This window comes from Antechinus flavipes, chromosome 2, assembly GCF_016432865.1.
Source record: "Antechinus flavipes isolate AdamAnt ecotype Samford, QLD, Australia chromosome 2, AdamAnt_v2, whole genome shotgun sequence".
Classification (NCBI taxonomy): Eukaryota; Metazoa; Chordata; class Mammalia; order Dasyuromorphia; family Dasyuridae; genus Antechinus; species Antechinus flavipes.
Window position 1 is genome coordinate 489400544 of NC_067399.1, and position 14579 is coordinate 489415122.

A 14579-nucleotide genomic window follows, 5' to 3' on the forward strand; every position below is an offset into this window, starting at 1 on the left:
TTTATAATTCATACTTTTTCCTGCATCTTGCTTGAAACACTGCTAAGTATTTCTTAGTTTTATTTCAGCATCAGCTGAAATTGAACTGTCCATTCTCAAGGTTTTTTGGAGCTGGGATGAGGTAAATTGATTAAAGAGTTTCTCCAGTGAGATGCAAAGCAATAGTAAATTTAATGTGAATGTCAACAAAGCAGGTAAAAAGACTAAGTTGCCAACAGAGGAGAATGTTAACAAGGAATGTACAGAAATATTGTAGTTTTATACAAAGTATGCCATAGATCGAAGGTCAGCAAAACTTTAAGATCAGACCTTCTGCTTGTTTTTTAGAGCCTGAATGGTTTTATTGCTTTTTAAAATGTAAAAACCTTTCTTATTTGGCAAGCTGTACAAAAGGAGATGAATGAAATTAAGGCCATAGTTTGCAAAGCTGTCAATAACTAGGAAAGCAAGATTTTGCCTAAATAATATTATTTATGAATAATTACTTCTCTGCATTGGGAGGAGTTTTCTCATCAAGAATATTAGTAAAATCATACCCCTGTTTCAAAAGTAAACTTGTAAGAATTAGGCTCTAAAATGAGAGTAACATATTAACTCCTAACATAAGATTTTTCAGAAGAAATTCCACAGGTTGCATTTGCATCAACTTTTCTGTTTGTTTTTGAGGCCATTTTAATCTTCTTGATGTCTCTAAAAAGTAGAGGGAGGGATAGTTAAATATCATGAAAACAAAGGTAATAAATTATTATTGGTAATAAGATAATGATACTATTACCTACAAATATAAGTTGGATGTTTTAGAAATGTCTACTTTAAAACATAGTAAGACAAAACTCTTGATACATAATAGTCATTTCATAAGGATACCTTTTTAAGTGTTTGCCCTATACTTAACTGTACTGCTAGATACTATATGGCAAGTCACAGTAAGTAGAAGACATGATATGTGGCCTTGAGAAGACCAGTATTTTTGAACAATATGTGAAAAAGAGTATAAAAAATGTGATAAAAACAGTAGAATTTGTTAATAAAGCTATTCAATTAAACAGAAATATGTCTCCCTTCCCTTTCCCCCCCTCTTTCTTCCCAATATGTAGAGGAGCTAAGTGTGTGGGTATTTGGTAGATGATCTTAAAACCTATATCATAATGAACCATCCTGGCTGTAATGATGGTTCTTCATTTTGAATAATAATGGACTATCTTGGCAACTTATAGTTTCATTATCAATTGCCATTCATTCAGAATGGTATATTCTTGGCTGACTAGAAAATTTTGATTCCATTGGCACATCATAATTTTGGTTAATATCCATATTATCATAATTCTTGAAAGCCAGAATAAACTGAAATAAGTGGAATTATGATGGCACTACTACTTTGAATTAACACAGCACCTTTCTTCAAAAGAATTTAATAAAAAATTTAAATTTAGTGACCTTCCAGACGTTTGATGCCACTTTTAACATAGTTGTTCAACTTTTGTCATCATATAGGAGATCTTGGTCCTTTTCTTTCTTGGGTAATTTGTTTTGAATAGAATTTTGAGATTTGGAACTCCCATTTTATTATGCAAATGAGAAAGCTGTGTCTCAGGCAAGTTACTAGACTAGTCCAACATCTCTTGGCTAGCTTGGGACATTACCTTGTAGAGAGGAAATGACATTTATTAAATATATTCAGTAGTGAAAATGTCTGTTTTTGAACATTGTGAGAAAACTTTTTGTAATATTCTTTAATGTTTAAGAATAACCATTAAGTAAAAATTTTTTGTTAGGGAAAAAAAGCTCTAGGTTAAAATTTAAGATTTGTAACCAAGGAGCAGCTAGGTAGCACAGTGGATGGAGTGCCAGCCCTGAAGTCAGGAGGACCTGAGTTCTTATCTGGTCTCAAACACTTAACACTTCTAGTTGTGTGATCCTGGGCAAGTCACTTAACCCCAATTGCCTCAGTTAAAAAAAAAAAAAGAAAAAAGAAAAAAAAAAAAAAAAGATTTGTAACTAAAACTAAGCTGCTTTCTACAGACTATCCAAACTGGGGTTTCCACGTACTTTTTTTTTTTTAAGACAGTAGTGAAAGCAAACCATACTTCCAGTTTGAGGATAAAATTCATTGAAAAGTATGTGACATGACCTAGGCATAAAGAATGAGATTATAAATAAATTAGAGGAGCACAGGATAGTTTACCTCTCAGATCTGTGGAAGAGGAAGGAATTTATGAACAAAGAAGAACTAGAGATCATTACTGATCACAAAATAGAAAATTTTGATTATATCAAATTGAAAAATTTTTGTACAAACAAAACTAATGCAGACAAGATTAGAAGGGAAGCAATAAATTGGGAAAACATTTTTACAGTCAAAGATTCTGAAAGGCCTCACTTCCAAAATATATAGAGAAGTGACTGTAATTTATAAGAAATCAAGCCATTCTCCAATTGATAAATGATCAAAGGATATGAACAGACAATTCTCAGACGAAGAAATTAAAACTATTTATAGCCATATGAAAATATGCTCCAAGTCATTATTAATCAGAGAAATGCAAATTAAAACAACCCTGAGATACCACTACACACCTGCTAGACTGGCTAGAATGACAGGAAAAGATAATGAGGAATGTTGGAGGGGATGTGGGAAAACAGGGACATTAAGACATGACCAGCAGGATGAATACAGAGAGGCTTGGAGAGACTTACATGAACTGATGCTAAGTGAAATGAGCAGAACCAGGAGATCATTATACACTTCGACAACGATATTGTATGAGGATGTATTCTGATGGAAGTGGATTTCTTTGACAAAGAGACCTAACTCAGTTTCAATTGATAAATGATGGACAGAAGCAGCTACATCCAAAGAAAGAACACTGGGAAACGAATGTGAACTATTTGAATTTTTGTTTTTCTTCCCGGGTTATTTTTACCTTCTGAATCCAATTCTCCTTGTACAACAAGAGAACTGTTCGGTTCTGCAAACATATATTGTATCTAGGATATACTGCAACATATCTAACATGTATAGGACTGCTTGCCATCTAGGGGAGGGGGTGGAGGGAGGGAGGGGGAAAATCGGAACAGAAGCGAGTGCAAGGGATAATGTTGTAAAAAAGTACCCTGGCATGGGTTCTGTCAATATAAAGTTATTATAAAATAAAATAAAATATAAAAAAAAAAAGAAAAGAAAACAGGGACATTAATACATTGTTGGTGGAATTGTGAATATATCCAGCCATTCTGGAGAGCAATTTGAAACTATGTTCAAAAAGTTGTCAAACTGTGCATATCCTTTGATCCAGCAGTGTTACTATTGGGCTTATATCCCAAAGAGATCTTAAAGAAGGGAAAGGGACCTATATGTGCACGAATGTTTGTGGCAGCCCTCTTTGTAGTGGGCAGAAACTAGAAACTGAGTGGATGCCCATTAATTGGAGAATGGCTGAATAAATTGTGGTATATGAATATTATGGAATATTATTGTTCGGTAAGAAATGACCAACAGGATGATTTTAGAAAGGCCTGGAGAGACTTACATGAACTGATGCTGAGTGAAATGAGCAGGACCAGTAGATCATTATTTACTTCAACAACAATACTATATGATGATCAACTCTGAGGACCTGGTCATCTTCAGCAATGAGATGAACCAAATCAGTTCCAATGGAACAGTAATGAACTGAACCAGCTATACCCAATGAAAGAACTCTGGGAGATGACTAAGAACCATTACACTGAATTCTCAATCCCTATATTTTTACCTGCCTGCATTTTTTATTTCCTTCACAGGCTAATTGTACAATATTCCAGAGTGCGATTCTTTTTGTACAGCAAAATAATGATTTGGACATGAATACTTATTTTGTATTTAATTTATACTTTAATATATTTAACATGTATTGGTCATCCTGCCATCTAGGGGAGGGAGTGGGGGGAAGGAGGGGAAAAATTGTAACAAAAGGTTTGGCAATTGTCAATGCTGTAAAATTACCCATGCATATAACTTGTAAATAAAAAGCTATAATAAAAAAAAAAAGTGTGTGACATTTAGAAAATAGAAGGCATTCCATTCCAGAATATATAAATGAATTTTCCCTCATTAATAGAGAACACGTTTTATTCCACATTCAAACAAATCACCAAGCTTTTATTAAATGCCTACTGTATGCCATGCACTGTGCAAGATGCTGAGAATACAGATGTAAAGGATGAAAGTTTGAGGCATTTATATTTAGATCTTAAAAGCAGATCCATATCAAGTAGATAGCTAGTCTTAATAAGCAGAATTTAAAATACTAGATAATAAACCAATATTCTAGTAGATCATAGAATTCATGACAAAAAAATAGATATTTGAATGAGAATTTATAATTAAACAAGATATCTTTCCAGTTATGTTGCAAATATGAATATGGGTAGGGAAACTGGATATCTTTCTGTTGCCATGTGGTGTAAGATTGTTGTATGAAGCTCAAGCTGTAATAATGGGGCTAATATGCATTTGTATTCTTGGGGGATGGATAACAAATTGAAGACTGAAAGGCAGAGTTGGAAATGAAATCTATATAAGGGATCAAGGATGAGGAGTAGAGACTCTTTACTTGTTCAACTTGTATTGCATGAAAGGCCTTGTTAAAAGGTCAGTACTAAATAATAAAAAAAATTTAAATCTAATTCTTTGATCACCCTGTAATCTTGAAAGAGTCCATTCTAGGAGGTGGAGACTTTATCTGAAGATGAAATATTTCTTTTTAAATTTCTGTTAAGTCTAGATGTACTATAATAATTTCAAACTTAAATTTTATTTTTGCTTTATTTTTGTACCCTAGTTATTTTTCCTTTAGCTAGTGCCTCCTTTCTTTGTAATCAAAAATAAAACAAAACGTCAAACATTTAAAGATACCTGACATAGCCATGGCTTCTGACTTTTTATATTGATTCTTCATCTTGAAGACTTACCCCCTTTTCTAAGAGGAGAAGTTAAGAGATTCCCTACCCACACTCTACAGCTGAGTTTGTTTATTACAGTTCATTAGATTATCATATACTTTATTGTAGCCACTGAGTATTGTTCTCTTGTTTTTACTTTATTTATTCTGCATCACTTTGTGTTTTTTCAGTTCTTTGCATTAGTCATTTCCTAAGTGGATCTGTGATCTTATCAATGTAGTCACTCTTTCTGGTGTCAGAAATCCCATTCTGTTTATGCCTGTCTGTCTCCCACCCCCCACCCCCCATCCCAGGTGTAGCAAGTGTCTGGTACTTTGTAGGCACCTAAATGCTTGGTGATTAAAAGTTCCTTACTAGAGTTACCAAAGAAATCCTTATATTGATTATTTTTATAAAAATTTTATTTGAAAAGGAGAATAGACATATGGAGATAAGAAGAAAGGATTTGGCATATCTATTGCAGAGAGTAGGATCACAAATCTATTAGTGAGGAGTAGAATTATTGTCTTGTTGCAGTAAAAATCCAGTTGAGATTAAATAATCATTTTAGTGGACCCAATAAGCATGGCTTTTGTCATTTATTTCAATTCAGTTATATATCATTTGAATTTGACTCAAGGAGGCAGATGATGGTAATAATTAAGGAACATGATTGATGAACACTATTAGCAATAGACAAGGGGGAAAAGGATTTAAAAGTGGATATAAAGTTGAGTTTATCAAAAAGTTAAGAGAGATGGGAAGAAAGTATAGCTAAAGCAGGAGTAATACAGCATATCTAAGAGGTTTGTGAAATGAAAGTAATAGTGAGGATGAAAAAGTGTTAAGGATCATAAGACCTAGAGTGAAAATGAATGATAAAAGATTATCATCAAATGAAGAAATTTCAGAATTTGTTGAATGCAAAAGTATATCTCTTATGGATGTTGGTAAGATTAAAGAAGGGTATTAGGTTAGAGCCAGCCCGGTTGACTGAATAGCAGGAAATACAATTGAACTGTATTCTACAAATCCTTCACATGGATCTAAAAAATGTACCAGACTAAGGTTTGATTTGGAGATCCAAGAAAAAAATCAGTCATTTTTTAACCCAGATCATCAAAGGGAAACAAAAGTTTTTTGTACATTGGGGAGAGAGTCTAGCCAGGAATGGCCACATGGAGTTTTCTTTTGCAAGCAAATGTTATGCACCAGAGTAAGAAGAGGTACTGGATTTGACATAAAAGGGCTTAAGCTTGGGTAAGATGTAGGAATTGGTATCAGCTAGAAGTTCTGCTACTTATTAGCCAGTTTAGGCTACAGATCCAGAGTACACTGAGGAGGGATCTACAACTAGGGATGGTGTTACAGGATAGAAAATAATCATGAACCCTAGTCTGTATATTGAGAAAGCAAGTTTAAAAATTACCAGTAGCTATGTGACTTGACCTTAAGAGTGGTGGAGGTTCTCAAATTCCAGCCCCTATCCCAGTCTGGAACCTGCAGGAAAACAACCAGGGGAGGAGTTGTATAACAAGAGTGAGCCTTCAGTTCTGTTTCCATGAGTCTACAAATCATTCTTAGAAGGCTTATAGTGGCTAAATTCTGCAACAGCCTACTGTCATTCCAACCAAGACAAGCTCATGGGCATGTTGCTCAGACTGAAATCCAGGTCAGAAACTTGCAGAAGTTAGAAGAGAAAGGCAGTGATTAGACTTTTCCAATTAGACTGCTTGTGAGGGTGCTGAAAGCTCGGAAGTCTCCATTCTGAGGTGTCTCTTGGATCTTAAAAGAACACAGAACTCAGTAACCCAGAAAGTAGCAAAAGATCCAAGATGAACAAGAAGTTTTTGGGCATATCTTTCAGAAATGCTCAGAGTCTGGCCCCAGCATCAAGTTTAAAATTGAAAATTGAGTTGGAAGTATGATCAAACCAACAAAAAAAAATCCCCCAATAAGGAGCTATTATAGTGACAAGCATGCTCAAGAGACAATGTCAGAAGAAGAAAATGATTATGAAATATCGCCAAACAAAATCTCAAAAACACAGCTTAAGTTCTACTGGAATTTCTAGAAGAGGGAAAAGTTAGAGAATTAAATAAACATATTATAAATGAAATGAGAGTGCTACAGGCAAAAATGAAGGGGTGTGTGTGCATGAGAGCTATGGAATAAAGAATTAGAAAGAGAATTAACAGTTTAGTACAAAATGTACAGTGCTTTACTCAACTAATGTACTCCCTGAAAATTAGAGAGGACTATATAGAAAATGAAGAAAACAAAAGTTGATAATAGCAGAAAACAAAACCAAAAAACCTAAAACTGACTTAGAAACTAGAGATAATTTAAGAATCACTAGACTACTTGAAATCCAGGACCCAAAAGAGCCTAAACACAAATCTTTAAAAGTGGATATAAAGCTGAGTTTATCAAAAAGTTAAGATAGAAATGGGAGAAGAGTATAGCTAAAGCAGGAAAGATATAGCATGAGAAATATCTGAGAGGTTGGGGAAACGAAAGTCATAGTGAGGATGAAAAAGTATGAGGAATCATATGACCTAGGCCTATTTAGATTTCTTTTGAACTACAGTGCTCTCACAATACTATGAAAATAGAATTCCTTCATTATCTCCTGAGAAAAATCTCCCAAATGAAAACTCAAGAACATTGTAGCCAAAATCCAAAACTTCTAGGTCATAGGAAATAGCTTCCAAATAAATGAGAAGAAAATAGAGTATTGGGGAACTCTGTAGTCAGAATCATACATATTTTAGCAAGGGAACAGAGCTTGGAATACAGCATTCCAGAAAGTTATGATTAACGTACCCATGAAACATGATCACAGGGGAAAATGGATCTTTAATGAAATAGAAGTCTTCCAAGCATTCCTGATGAAAAGACTGGAGTTGCATAGAAACTATAAAGTGCAAATATAAAAGTCAAGAGAAGCATAAAAGGGTAAACATGAATGCATGGCTACACAGGAACTAACAAGGTTAAACATTCTAGACATATGTCTTTTCATACTCTTATCATCAGGGGTCAGTGAGGCAGTCTAATTAGACAAAGAGAGCTTGAAAATGGTTTGATTGTGTTTTGATGACTTTGGAAGAATGGAAAGGTGGGTAAAAGTAATACACTGGAGTGAGGTGAAGAAAACTTAGAAAATGTATTTCATAACTAAAGCGCAGTAGGATTCTATACAAAGAGGAAAAGGAGGAGGAGAGAATTCACACAACACAGTTGGATATAGAAATACATTCACTCAATGTGGATTCAGGAAGAAAAACAAGGAATGATAAGAGAGAGGACAAATTAAGAAAGGGATTAGATCAAGGCAAACTATAAGAATGTATAGCAGTGTATGGCTACTATTTTTGGTTCGACAAGAAATTAAATTGAGGGGTGCCAATCATTTGGGGAATGGCTAAATAAGTTAATAGTATATGAAAGTGTTAGAATATTGTTATGAAAAAGATTGGAAACAAACGTTTATTTGTGTCTACTATGTGCCAGGCACTATGCCAAAGTACTTTACATTTATTATCTTCTTTGATTCTCACAATAATCTTGAGAAGTGGGTATTAACCACATTTTACAGATAAGGAAATTGAGACAAATGAAGATTAAGTAATTTTTCCAGGATGAGTATCTAAAGCTGAATTTGAACTTGTCTTCCTGACTTTAGGTCCTGTGCATCTTCACTGTGCAATGCTTTACTCAGCTAACATACTCCCTGAAAATTAGGACTATATAGAAAATGATAAAGAAAACAAAAGTTGATAATAGCAAAAAAAAAAAAAAAAAAACAACCCAAAACTGACTTAGAAACTAGAAATAATTTAAGAATCACTAGACTACTTGAAATCCAGGATCAAAAAGAGCCTAAACACAATCTTTAAAAGTGGATATAAAGCTGAGTTTATCAAAAAGTTTAGAGATGGAAGAAGAGTTTAGCTGAAGCAGGGATGATGCAGCATGAGAAATATCTGAGAGGTTGGGGAAATAAAGGCCATAGTGAGGATGAAAAAGTGTGTAAGAAATGTGCTGTGGTTGTGCTGTAGGGAATAAAGAAGTTGGTTTTAAAAAACCTGAATAGGTTCTTTTGTACCCCTGACATTAGGTATATATGCACAGTTAAGAAAATCTGCATAATATTTTTTAAAGTTATCTTAGTGCATAAATGCTTCTATATCAGTTATCTAAATCTGTACATAAGATTTTTAAAAATTATATATCTTAAAAAGTTATCTTAATGCATAATGTGAAGTATACTTAATTTTTCACAAAACAGTTTTGAGAAGACTTGTGATTATATTTATGCATTTTTTCTTTCAGGCTTCTAATGATGATGGATTTCTTGGATGCAAATAAACATGTCCCAGAGTTTCTTAACCATTTGTGACAGTGTCTGTTCTATATTCATTGGTAAGGATATTATTATTTGAGAGTTTACATGAATCTATAAAATACATTGTTAACATAGGGTCTTTCAGTTATGAATTTTTTAAATCACTATTTAAAGAGTTGACGATATTCTGCCTTTCAGATTGTGTTCTTTTTAAGAGTATCAAAGGTTCCAAAAATGCATAAAACAAATCAGTTAAACAATTCAAGCATTTACTTTAGATGCCTAGTTTTGAGCCTACTTTTCTAAAGTAAATTCTGCATTTTCTTCAGGAATCCATAGTTTTGTTGGTGGGGGAACTCCTAACCACAAATATATACCACTTTGTAGGTAAGAGATACTTTGCCTGGAAAATTCATCATGGAAGTGAAGTTAGTGGAGAGCCTCTCCACACATTTACCTAGGTTGGTCCTTGGACAACAGATAACATTGTCCAATGTGGAGATGATTATTTGAAGTCTTTCTTGTTTTTCAGAACCTGACAAAACTTATACTTTATTGGTATAGTCATGAAGAATCCAGGATCACCTCCTAACACCAAAAAAAAAAACTGAACAATTGCATTTGATAAGTGAAAGAAGCATTTGGTTTCCAGTAATATTTGGAACTTCATATCTTCCTTGTTGAGATGGAGAAGTAACAGGGTGTTAGTCACTTTTATGATGACTAAATCAATGTTACAAAAATATTTGCTTTAAAATTTTCATTTGTAATTTATATATTTTAAAATATAAACGTAAACATTTGAATGGTATATACGTAATTTTGTTTATCATACCCTTAGCCTTAGTAGCAAAAGTTTCTATATTAGTTCTTTCCTTCCTTAGGATATAAATGTTTTTAGCATCTTTATTGATTGTGGTGTAAACTTTTAGGGCTAAGTACCATATTAAGATTTACTTTAGTCTTCTGTTTAAAGTCATATTTAACAAGTAAAGTAAAGTTTTCATAAACTTTCTAAGCAAAACCCATTTTAAGGAATAATAATAAAATTAAAATCTTCTTGTACTGAATAAATATTCCATGTCTTTGTATTTTAAGGAATGCTAGAGTTTTCATTTTTTAATTATAGTTAAAGGAAAATATTAATATAGATTTCAAGTGATTGCAAAACAGATTATACCTTTTTGTGCAAATTGGAAAATTAACCTAATGTTCTCAGTATAAAAATTGGCAGTCTGAAGTTTTAAGTTCTAATTCTTATGCTATGTTGAGAGAATTTGCATTTTATTTTATTTTATTGGCAAGGTAGTTGGGGTTAAGTGACAGGGTCACACAGCTACTAAGTGTTAAGTGTCGGAGGCTGAATTTGAACTCAGGTCCTCCCAATTCCAGGGCTAAGGTCCAATCTACTGTTCTATCTAGCTGCCTCCGTGCCTTTTAAAAATACATAATGAATTATGTTAATTTTCTCTTTAATAGTTAATTTGATGGGAAAATCTCCTTATTTTATGTAGTAGCAATTATCTGAAAAATTTTTTTCATTTAAATCCTGGAGATTTTTTTTTTAATTTTTAACCTTTGTGTTAGATAAAACCATTTATTGTTGTTGTTGTTGTTGTTTTAATAACTTTTTATCAAGAGAACCCATGCCAGGGTAATTTTTTACAGCATTATCCCTTGCACTCACTTCTGTTCCGATTTTTCCCCTCCCTCCCTCCACCCCCTCCCCCAGATGGCAAGCAGTCCTTTACATGTTGAATAGGTTACAGTATATCCTAGTTACAATATATGTGTGCAGAACCAAACAGTTTTCTTGTTGCACAGGGAGAATTGGATTTAGAAGGTATAAATAACCTGGGAAGAAAAACAAAAATTCAAGCAGTTTATATTCATTTCTCAGTGTTCTTTCTTTGGGTGTAGCTGCTTCTGTCCATCCTTGATCAGTTGAAACTGAATTAGCTCTCTTTATCGAAGAGATCCACTTCCATCAGAATACATCCTCAAACAGTATTGTTGTTGAGGTATATAATGATCTCCTGGTTCTGCTCATTTCACTTAGCATCAGTTCATGTAAGTCTCGCCAGTCCTCTCTGTATTCATCTCACTGGTCATTCCTTACAGAACAGTAATATTCCATAACATTTATATACCACAATTTACTCTCCAGTTGATGGGCATCCATTCATTTTCCAGCTTCTAGCCACTACAAACAGGGCTGCCACAAATATTTTGGCATATACACGTCCCTTTTCCTTCTTTAGTACCTCTTTGGGGTATAAGCCCAGTAGAAACACTGCTTGGATCAAAGGGTATGCACAGTTTGATAACTTTTTGAGCATAGTTCCAAATTGCTCTCCAGAATGGTTGGATGTGTTCACAATTCCACCAACAATGTATCAGTGTCCCTTAAAACCATTTGTTGTAACAGAAAGATGTATGATAGTACAAGTAGGCTGCTATATATTTCCAAAGAGAAGAAATAGGTTTCAGGCTCTCATTACCAACTGCTTCAACTGGGCATTCAACCTAAGCATCTCAAACTCAGCATGTTGAAAGTATAATCCCAGACCATTCCTCTTCTTAACTTTCCTATTTTTGAATACTCTACCGTCCTTCTAGTCACATATATTGACAACTTTGGAGGAAGTCCTCAACTCTTTCCTTTCCTTTATCCCTTAGATCTCCATAATCCTTCACTGGGATTAATATAAGGTATGCTTTGGGAGTGAACTGGACCAATCAGGCCAGATGCATGGCAGCACCGGCAAGGCAGTGCTCTCACAAATGCCCTTTTCCATTCATATGCCAGTAACTTAGTTCAGGCCCTAATTATCTCTTGCTTGGACTATTGCAGTTGTTTCCTAATTCTTGTCATTATTTTGGTTCTTTCTTCACTCTATCTTTCATTCTGTTGCCAAATTTATATTACTAATGTACAGATATGATCAGGATACTCCCTCCCCTCCCTTATTAAGGGATCTCCAGTAGCTCCCCCTTGCTTTTAGGATAAAATAGAAATTCCTCTGTCTGAGGAAGCCTCTCATAGTCCAGTTACAATCTGCTTTTCAGGCTTTTTGTATATTGCTCTCCATATATGTTCCAGCCAAATTGGTCTACTTCTTTTTCTTCTTACCCAGTTTTTGTACAAGTTGTCCTCCAAACTTGGAATGTATTTCTGTCTCTTTGAATTTTTAGCTTATTTCAAAGCTTAGCTCATTTGTCACCTCTTATTGTAAACTTATCTTCATCTTCACCGTTTACTAGTGTCCTACTTCCTCCAGAATTTATATTGCTTTACTCAGAATATATTTTTTGCTTTTTGGTGTATATTGTTTCTGTTCAATCTAATGTAAGCTCCTTGAGGGCAGATATTCTTTTTTTTGTCCTTGTATTCCCAGAGCTTGGCATGGTACCTGGCATGTAATAGATGTGTAATAATGCTTTTCAAATGAATGAATAAATAAATTATATGTAAGAAATATATTATCAGGAAAGGAAGTTGGTTCATCATAACGTAAAAATCAAATGATAGCCGATGGATAATCCTAAGTCCTATACTAGACTAAAAGATCTAGAAGAAGACTTCTACCATATTTCAATGGAGTATTTATGGGAAGGTTTGGATAAGAATTGCATAGGATAAGAAGCTAAAGATTCTAGGATGTGTCCCAAGAGAGTATTTGTATGAATGAAATCACAGATCCATTGAAGTATAAGTAGATAATTGTATGAGTTGATAAGTGTTTTTTGGAGAATCTGTGATTGACTAAACATATTAGTGGTTGCTTGATGGTGGAGGAAAAAGGAAGGGAATGCAAAAGAAATTCTGTGATGCTACATTTTGGAGGAATTATACCTAAGTGAATTTTCTAGCTAACTGAAGCTTAAGCAACTTCTGGCAACAACATTTGAAAAATTTAAATCATCTAGAATAAAAATCATTTGGAAGGGAATATTTCCCTGTTGTCTCATACAGTGAGTACTACTAGTACATGCTTTGAATTACTCATGATTTTAACAAATTGTTGAACTTCTTTGATCCTTTTTTGTTGTGTTTTTTTTCACTCATGTCTGACTCTTTGCGGCCCTGGTTGGGGTTTTCTTAACCAAAAAAAAAAAACAATAGTAGTTTGCTGTTTGCTTCTTCAACTAATTTTACAGATGAGGGAACTGAGACAAATAGGGCAAAGTAACAAATCTAGGAACACATAGTAACTTGAGTCAGGAAGACCCCAAGCAAAGTACTCTATCCATTGTACCACTTAGTTATCTCCTGAAAATGAATAGATTAGATTAATTAGTCTTTAAGATCCCTTCCAGTTCTATGATCTTTTTAATGGTTTAGAACCATTATAACTAATAACAGTTAAGTTTTGCTTTTAGAGTGATTTATTCAAGGTTTATTGAGAAATGTAGTCCTGTTTGCCCTCAGATTGCTGTGTATTTCAGTTCTGGTATTTACTTTTAAGTAGAAAAAAAAATTGTCTTGTCACTTTTTGCTGCTATTTTATCTGTAATTTCCTCTCCTCCTTCTTCTAATTTGCTTATTCTAATTTGCTTATTCTAATCTGCTCCAAACTAGGAAACATCATCCAATATTTGACTGTATTCTGTAATGATAATGGCAAGGATTATTCTTCCATCCTTGCAGTCACAATTCATCTATGTTTTTGGCCATGCTTTAAAAAAAAAACTTATTTGGGATGTTAGTGTAGTCTATGCATTGTATATTTGTTATTTATGATTGACACATCTTTTCCTATTGTATATTTCTCAGATAAATATATTTTGCTTCTTGTGTGCAGGTCATTTTTATAAGTACATTGCAGCATGATGAACAGGCTGATTTCAGAAAAGTCTGGAAAGACAAGAACTGATGCTGAGTGAAGTGAACAGAACCAAGAGAATATTGTACACAGTAACAAGAATTGTGTCTTGATTAACTTGATGGACTTGGCTCTTTTCAACAATTTGTTGGTTTAAGGCATTTAAGGACTTGGTGATGGAAACTGGCATCTGCATCCAGAGAAAAGAAGTATGGAGATTGAATGTGGATCGAAGCATAGTATTTTTACCTTTTGTTGTGATTATTGTTTGTTAGCTTATTGTTTTTTTCCTGTTTTTTATTTTCCCTTTTGATCTGATTTTTCAATATGGATGTGACAATATGGAAATATTTAAAAGAATTGCACACGTTTAACTTAGATTGCTTGCTGTCTTGGGGAGGAGGGAGGTAAGGGACAGAGGAAGAAAAATTTGGAACACAAAGTTTTACAAAAATGAATGTTGAAAATTATTTTTACAT

At 33.8% G+C, this 14579-nt stretch overlaps 1 protein-coding gene across 10 annotated transcripts in view; it reads left to right on the forward strand.

Annotated features, from left to right (window-relative positions):
- Positions 1–14579, forward strand: part of CHD9 (chromodomain helicase DNA binding protein 9) — a 251575-nt gene that overhangs the window by 49934 nt on the left and 187062 nt on the right. For 9 of the 10 annotated variants that reach the window (XM_051979833.1, XM_051979832.1, XM_051979838.1 and 6 more), the window contains exon 2: positions 9262–9351. The gene's annotated coding sequence lies outside the window, so the exon portion shown is untranslated. Of the gene's footprint in view, positions 1–5242; positions 9352–14579 lie in introns of those variants that run through there. The other variant, XM_051979834.1, reaches the window with a different exon arrangement.